Consider the following 8,932-nt stretch of genomic DNA (forward strand, 5'->3'; position numbering starts at 1 on the left):
GCTTATGACTGTTAGACACAATTTAATTGGAATATGTGTCATGGATTATGGCTAGGTGGTGAGCCATTGCATACGGGTAAAGGACTGTACTCGTGGATTGAAAATAGGAGTATTTTTACTCCTAATACCGGTGAGTGGACTTGCATTTCAAACTTGTTTTAGGGAATATGAAAGATTCTATTCAACTTGTCTTAGAAAATGTACCTTGGGAACAAGCTTTTAGTACAATGATTTTATATTGTGAAAATGTGTTATACAAAGGTTTATGTGTTATCACAATATGATAAAATGCATGATATGCATTGGATGCTTCTTTGCATGTTGATTTGGACCCGGCTATGTGCGAGTAGGAGTGCACATAAGCCGTTGCTGACCTGGCTATGTGCGAGTAGGAGTGCACATAAGCCGTTGCTGACCCGGCTATGTGTGAGTGGGAGTGCACATAAGCTGTTGCCTCTGTAGCGAAGGGGGGGATGCTCCGTGATCTCCCACCCCTAGTGACAAACTTGGTATCAGAGCAAAGGGCTGTAACCTGATCCTTGGAAACTCTCGCATGTGAACAGGGGCGAACCATGACTCTCCACCCAAGGGTTTATAGAGGATGGGTGCTTCGTGATCTCCCACCCTATGAATGCTTTGATAGGTACCCGTTGTTGCCTCCGTAGCGAAGGGGGGGATGCTTCGTGATCTCCCACCCCCTATATGCCCATAAGCCGTTGCATATGAGATGATGATGATGGGATGGTGTGCATGTTGATGATGGGTATATGGTTGTAAATGCAAATATGTAAGCATTTGTTTTGTTGAAATTTGGAAGTTTACATGTGTTACATGTTGCTATTGTTATTTGAGCAGGATGACTTGTTCTAAGGGAAAAAGGAGACTTTTTCCTTGATGTTCTAGTTCTCGCTGCAGTGAGAATGAAGTTCGCTACAGTGAGAAACTTTCTGTCCATTTTGCTAACTTGTGGGTTTTTGCCATGTTTCCCATTTCTTTGGTAGCATAATTGAGCATGGATTTTTGTAAAGTGATTTACTCATGTGGGGTTTACATGAGGGGTTTAAAAGAGCTAAAACAATTGCATGATTTTGAGAAAATGAATGCATCATGATTTCGATAAACATTCCTTACGGTATGCTTGTTCCCTTCTTGTTCACTCACTGAGTATTGTACTCACGTTTTATAAAAATTCATGTTTTCAGATCAGGTGACTGTTGGACCCTAGATCGAGGAGTCCCCGTAGTGCATCTCCTGGGTATGGGTCTGGCATTCGATAGTAATCCCTTTTATTGTAAATGTCTCCGCTGGAAGTCATGGGTCCTTTTGTATTGTGAATACAATCTAACAATGTGAATATGTGTATGCAATGTAAATTGCTAAATACATGACTGGTATAGTGCATGTATATTATTATCGATAATGTCATTGTGTTTTGGCTATGTTCACACCCGAAAAAAGGTGTGTGTGTATGCATGATATGATAAATTTGTTAAGCAAAGGTAAATGGATAGGCTTGCTTGGGCTTAGTGAGCTATGCTCATTGAGCTCATGCGTCGGTCATGGCCCAGAAAATTGGGTCGTGACAATAGTGGTATCAGAGCCCTAGGTTGTTTAGGTCCTAGGGTGTTATGGTCAGGTCCAGCGGAGAGTCGGGTTTTTCTGTGGGATTTTTAATTATGAACTGTGAGCCGCGGCACATTTCATAATCGAGGAACCGCATAAATTCTCAATCTTAGAAACCACCTTATCTCTTTAACTGTGGTTAATGATAGGTGTTTGCTCTTGTCTAGGTAAGAATGCCAGCTAAGACACGGGCCACCTTAAGACAAGTAGGGGAGCAAGATGCCCCTACTGAGATGACTAATAGGCCACGGGCACCCACCCCGTAGGGGGCGACGTAGACGTGGCAGGGTCGCTAGGCCGGTGAGAGCGAGTACGCTTGTGAATAGGAGAGAAGAATACTTGGTGGTACCTACTCCTTTAAAGAAGGTGTTTGTGACTGAATAAGAAAATAAATCTTATGTAGCTCGAATCAAGGATAAAAATACCTTAGTGAATTTAGTGGTGTTAGACACCTTAAGGAGCTTAAGGATCAGTTGGAGGATCCTTATGGAAAGAAAGAAAAGATGTTTACCAAAGGCACAGATGAAATGTTGAGGTATGAAAATAGATTTTATGTGCCGGATAATGATGAATTGAGGAGAGAGATATTGGAGGAGGCGCATATGGCAGCTATGTGGTACATTCAGGAGCTTGGCAACGAGGCTGAGTGATACTGCTTGCCAAATGCTCTGATAGGTACCCTTTGTTGCTTGTCGAGGAAGGGAGAAAGGGCTGCCTTGAAGGGTGGAGCCACCCCTAGTGACAATGTTGGTATCAGGATTTAAAGGAGGTGACGTGGGAAGCTGAGGATGAGATGCAGACAAAGCATCCACACCTCTTCGATATGTAAAGGTAAGTCACTCTACATTGAATTTAAATTCGGGGACCGAATTTTTATTAGTGGGCGAGAATGTGAGACCTTGTCAAGCTCGATTAAAAGACGGTATTATACCGAGTAGTACAACTAAGTTAAATCGAGTCTTAACCTAATTCAAATAGAAATTCTAAGAGGAAATTGAAAATTTTGAAACCCATAGAATGGCTTAAAATAGTGATTCGGAGTTCAAGGTCCAGTTTGGAGTCCATCAGGAAAATTGACCGATTAGGGATAAAACGATCATTTTACCATTTGATGATAAAATGGAGATTTTTAGCCAAGATTTGATCACATTTGACCAAGAGTAATTATATGAAATATAATTATGATTATTGCAGTATAAAATGATGTTTAGTAGTGAAAAAATTATGATTCCTGGTATTTTTGGAGTACAAGGGTAAAATGGTAATTTTGCCACTAGAGGACTAAACGGTAATTTTTATAAAATGAGTTTTTTTGACCCATTTGGTTAATATTGATCAATGTTAGAGTTATTTGAGGTTGCAAAGTAGAAATAATTTGATTCCAGTACATTTCGGAGTATAGGGCCAAAATCGTAATTTTTCTGCCCCGGGGGCAAATCGGTAAATTTTTCGTCCCAGCACTTGTCAAGGCCAAGGGATTTTATTCATCCCATAAATGGATAAACATGAGAAATGTGTGGTGGAGAGAGATTGCTTAATGGCTAAGTATGACACATGGACCAATGGAATGGTGACATGTGTCAAAATCTCATCCATTCATTATTTTCTTTATAAAAGGCATAAAAATCAGCCCATTTCTCCCATAGTGATCAGCCAAACCAGAAGAGAAGAGAAACCAAGGAAGAACAAGCCCTAGGTGGGAAAAATCAAAGAGAAAGTGTTGGAATGCAAGGAAACAAGCTAGGTAAGTTAAAATTTCTTTAATTCTCCTTGATACCTAGCTTACCCATGCTTTTGTTCTTGATTTCCATGGTTGAATATTGAGTTATCATGATGAATTTAATTCTGAAAAATGGGTATGGAAGAGGAATTGTTGTTGGAATAATTTGATTTTAGACTATGTTAGTGTTTAGGGATAGTTAAGCATGGTTATGAACAAAAATACAAAAGAAATATTCAATTTCTCTAGGGTTCCTTGTTGGTCGAACCATGAGGGTTGAATATCAATGGGGGATTGTTTTTATTTCAAGGAAAATGGCTTGGAAAATGATGAATTAAGGTGAAATGGTTATGTAGAAAAATTTTCGGTGCTAGTGCACCAAATGACCGAATTTTTCTATAAGGAACTGTGAGGGTTCTAATGCTGAATTTGGCTTTATTTAAATGGTATGTGGTAAAGTAAGGTATTAAAGGAGAAATGGATTAATTTGGAGTGAAATTGGACGCATTGGCCAATTTATTGGATGAAAAATCGACTTAGGCCATTATCGGGTCTAGATGGCTACCCGTGCATTTTTCATTTCTTATCATATATATAACGAGCCTGAAATAGCTTATGACTGTTAGACACAATTTAATTGGAATATGTGTCATGGATTATGGCTAGGTGGTGAGCCATTGCATACGGGTAAAGGACTGTACCCGCGGACTGAAAATAGGAGTATATCTACTCCTAATACCGATGAGTGGACTTGCATTTCAAACTTGTTTTGGAGAATATGAAAGATTCTATCCAACTTGTCTTAGAATATGTACCTTGGGAACAAGCTTTTAGTACAATGATTTTATATTGTGAAAATGTGCTATACAAAGGTTTATGTGTTATCACAATATGATAAAATGCATGATATGTATTGGATGCTTTTTTGCATGTTGATTTGGACCCGGCTATGTGCGAGTAGGAGTGCACATAAGCCGTTGCTGACCCGGCTATGTACGAGTAGGAGTGCACATAAGCCGTTGCTGACCCGGCTATGTGTGAGTGGGAGTGCACATAAGCTGTTGCCTCCGTAGCGAAGGGGGGGATGCTCCGTGATCTCCCACCCCTAGTGACAAACTTGGTATCAGAGCAAAGGGCTGTAACTCGATCCTTGGGAACTCTCGCATGTGAATAGGGGCGAACCATGACTCTCCACCCAAGGGCTTATAGAGGATGGGTGCTTCGTGATCTCCCACCCCTTATATGCGCATAAGTCGTTGCATATGAGATGATGATGATGGGATGGTGTGCATGTTGATGATGGGTATATGGTTGCAAATGCAAATATGTAAGCATTTGTTTTGTTGAAATTTGGCAGTTATGCAAATATGGGTATATGGTTGTTTACATGTGTTACATGTTGCTATTGTTATTTTAGCAGGATAACTTGTTTTAAGGGAAAAAGGAGACTTTTTCCTTGATGTTCTGGTTCTCGCTGCAGCGAGAATGAAGTTCGCTATAGTGAGAAACTTTTTGTCCATTTTGCTAACTTGTGGGTTTTTGCCATATTTCCCATTTCTTTGGTAGCATAATTGAGCATGGATTTTTGTAAAGTTATTTACTCATGTGGGGTTTACATGAGGGGTTTAAAGGAGCTAAAACAATTGCATGGTTTTGAGAAAATGAATGCATCATGATTTCGATAAACATTCCTTACGGTATGCTTGTTCCCTTCTTGTTCACTTACTGAGTATTGTACTCATGTTTTATAAAAATTCATGTTTTTAGATCAGGTGACTGTTGGACCCTAGATCGAGGAGTCACCGTAGTGCATCTCCTGGGTATGGGTCTGGCATTCGATAGTAATCCCTTTTATTGTAAATGTCTCCGCTGGAAGTCATGGGTCTTTTTGTATTGTGAATACAATCTAACAATGTGAATATGTGTATGCAATGTAAATTGCTAAATACATGACTGGTATAGTGCATGTATATTATTATCGATAATACCATTGTGTTTTGGCTATGTTCACACCCGAGAAAAGGTGTGTGTGTATGTATGATATGATAAATTTGTTAAGCAAAGGTAAATGGATAGGCTTGCTTGGGCTTAGTGAGCTATGCTCATTGAGCTCATGCGCAGGTCATGGCCCGGGAAATTGGGTCGTGATAAAAATAATGTGAGGTTTTGATTTGAAAACATTGTAGACAAAGTCTGGAACCAGTGCAAGTGAAATTTGGACATTAAATTAGGAGTTTTGAAAGAAAATTTGGCTCCCTCAACAACTCTCCAACAAAGCTTAAGAGTTAGATGGGCATGGCATGAATATAGATATATATATATATATACATATGTATGTATATGTAACTAAATAACAATCATCCATAAGAATTTTATGGACATACGGGTGTGTATATGCACAATTAAGATTGAAGTATTAAGCATGAAGTCATTTAAAACATTATCCTTAACTTGAAACAAGAGATACATAAAACATTATGCATGCTGAAGGCAATGTGGGTGTAGGAAATAGACGTATATGGCAAGCTACAGTCAACATTATGCAAAGTCAGTGATCAGAGGTAGTTACTAGCCAAAATATGTTTTTTAGGATGGATTTATAAGGCGTAATTCATTTCTAATCTTGCAAAATTATTTCTTACCAAGTGCTTTTGTGAAGATGTAAGCTAATTGATCTTTTTTACCTATATATTCAACAACCATATCTCCTTTCTTAACATGATCTCTAATAAAGAAATGCCTTATTTCTATATGTTTAGTCCTAGAGTGATGGATGGGATTTTTTGTCAGATTTATGGCACTAGTATTATCACATTTTTTGTGAATTCTTTATATGGCTATGTCACGACCCAAATTCTAGGCCATGACCGACACATGGGCCCAATGGACGTAGTCCACTAAGCCCAAGTAAGCCTACTTATATTACCTGGTTATCATTTCATCCCACGAGTTACTAAAGTCATAATTCAAAATCTCAATTCGAAATGATGAAAACCATTGCCAACTCGTACTGGCATTACTCATTAAAATATACACATATTGTCTACAGTATGTATTCTAATAATTAACATCAGATTTGTCTATACATGTCAAAAGAAGACTCGATGTCCAGCGGAGAAAATCGACAAATGTACAGCTACTAAATGTTGAGATACCTACCAAGAGTCGAGTCTACAAAGGCACCTCGACCTAGTTACCGACTGCCTCTTGATCTGAAAATATGAAGTTGAAAACGGTGAGTATAAACCCAGTGAGTGAACAAGGAAGGGAACAAGCAATCAATAGGAAAATTTTGAAAATCATGATGCACTTATTTTAAAACAATGCAATTTAACTTAGTGCTTATAATAACCCCTCAGGAAAACCCCAATTGATTAAATCACTTAATGTAAAATATCCATGCTCAACTATGGTACCAAAGAAGTGGAAAATAGCGCAGCAATCGATCAAGATACTAAGCGAAATAGAAAGTTTTTTGCTGTAGCGAGATTCAAGCCATAAAAAAGAAACTTTCTCACTGCAGTGAGAACCATGTCTGGTGAAACCCTCGAAACCCAAGAGTTTCTCGCTGCAGCGATAAATAGGGCATCAGCAAAAATTCCCTATTTCCTCAAGAAAAGGCCATCCTGCTGAAATGACAAAAACAACATAAAACACATATAATTTGCCAAAGTTCCACGTGTCAAGTTTCACATGCATTTTAATCATATTCCATATTCATAAGCTTTTATTTCATAAACATAGATATACATGAATACATAGATAACCACCAATATCACCATCATCACAGCCAGCTCATGTGCATCCCCCCATATCGTGCACATAGCTGGAGTCATCATGTGCATCCCCCTACATCATGCACAGTTAGTGCCATCGTGTGCATCCCCCCTACATCGTGCACACGGGCACTATCATCATCCACCTCCCTCACCACACCATCACCGGCATGTGCATCCCCCCACATCGTGCACACACACAGTTATAATCATCACACAATATCAACCATCATGCACAACATATATATCTATATATATATACCAACATAATGTAGTAGTGCATGAATCCATAACAACCACATGTCACAACATAAAGTCAATTATCAAAGGCTTGTTCCTAAAGCACTCATTTTTAATAAAAGTTGTATAAAATCATTCAAATGCTTTGTACAAAGCAGTCACATTCCCAAAACGATTTTGAAATGCAGTTCACTCACCGGTATTATTTGAGTCTTTAGCCGATCTTAACTTCCCTAATTGTCCAAATGGGATGATGGGGCTTCGTTAGAACCTATCATCACATTAGCATCACCAATTTGTTAATTCACATACTTATAAAGTCTAAAGCTTTCTCTTAGCTAGCTTCCAATTGCCATTTAAATGGCTATCTATTTTCACTACCCTAATCACTCTAAAATGAGTGGATAACCTTAACTACAAACATTCACAAGTCTACTTACTAATCATTCACCAACACTAAAAATAAATTCTAATTCACTACTCATCTTGGTAGCTTGTAACTTTGAAATTCTTTTCAATAAATTTTTTCCAGGCTATTATGGGAGTTTTCTCTCTCTAAACACCTAGCTAGTGAGAGAAAGTATGAAAGTGGGATTTTTTTCAAGGGTTTTGAATTAAAAGAGTGAAAGGCATGAAAATTGGAGCTAGAGAGAGAAAGTTATGAAGTTTTCATACCATGTTTCCATGGAGGGGGAAACAAATGTGAGATGGAAGGAGGAAGAAGAAGAAGCTGCTGGAAATTGAAGAAGCTACTGGAAGGAGAAGATATTTATAGCACAAACTTATCCAATACCCTTAGAAATTACGAAAATGCCTTTTAGCAAGTTAACTTATTCTTCTCCAATTCTTTGTGCAATCTTTTTATTCTTTTGACACTAGGACAAGGTCCACAATGGTCTAAACTACTCGGGTTTATGAAAACTTAAAATTTTGACTCGAGGTGCAAAATGACCATTTTGCCCATATTCTAAAAAATATTGCCACCTCTAGTTTTCTTCGTGTTTTCATCATTACATATTATTTATTCGGCATTATGCCTATTTATATCTTAAAATATCATAAAACCTTTTTTTGGGAGCTTTTTAGAGAAAATGATGAAACTACCCCTGGCTCGTGTTATTGCATCTATGCGTAGTTATGATCCTATAGGGGTTGAGGTCTCACAAGCTAGTCCATAATCTTCTAATTATTGCTTCATCCATAACACTTGAGCACAACAACTTTCGACGGCCACAAATTTAGCTTCAGTAGTGGATTAAGCTACACTATTTAGTTTCTTTGAAAACCTTGTAATCAACGTACTACCTAAAAATTGACATGTATCAGATGTGTTCTTTCTATCTATTTTAAATCCAATAAAGTCAATATCTGAGTATGAGTGGAGATCAAAAGTGGAACTCCTTGTATACCATATTCCTAGATTAGATGTGTTTTTCAAATATCTAAAAATTCTTTTGACAGCACTTAAGTGTGGTTCTCTAGGAGATGATTGAAACTTACCACATAGACCTACATTGAAACTTATGTTTGGTCTACTAGCAGTGAGAAAAGTAAGGAACCAATCATTAATCTA

This window comes from Theobroma cacao, chromosome 7 (assembly GCF_053813885.1).
Source record: "Theobroma cacao isolate CCN51 chromosome 7, ASM5381388v1, whole genome shotgun sequence".
NCBI lineage: Eukaryota > Viridiplantae > Streptophyta > Magnoliopsida > Malvales > Malvaceae > Theobroma > Theobroma cacao.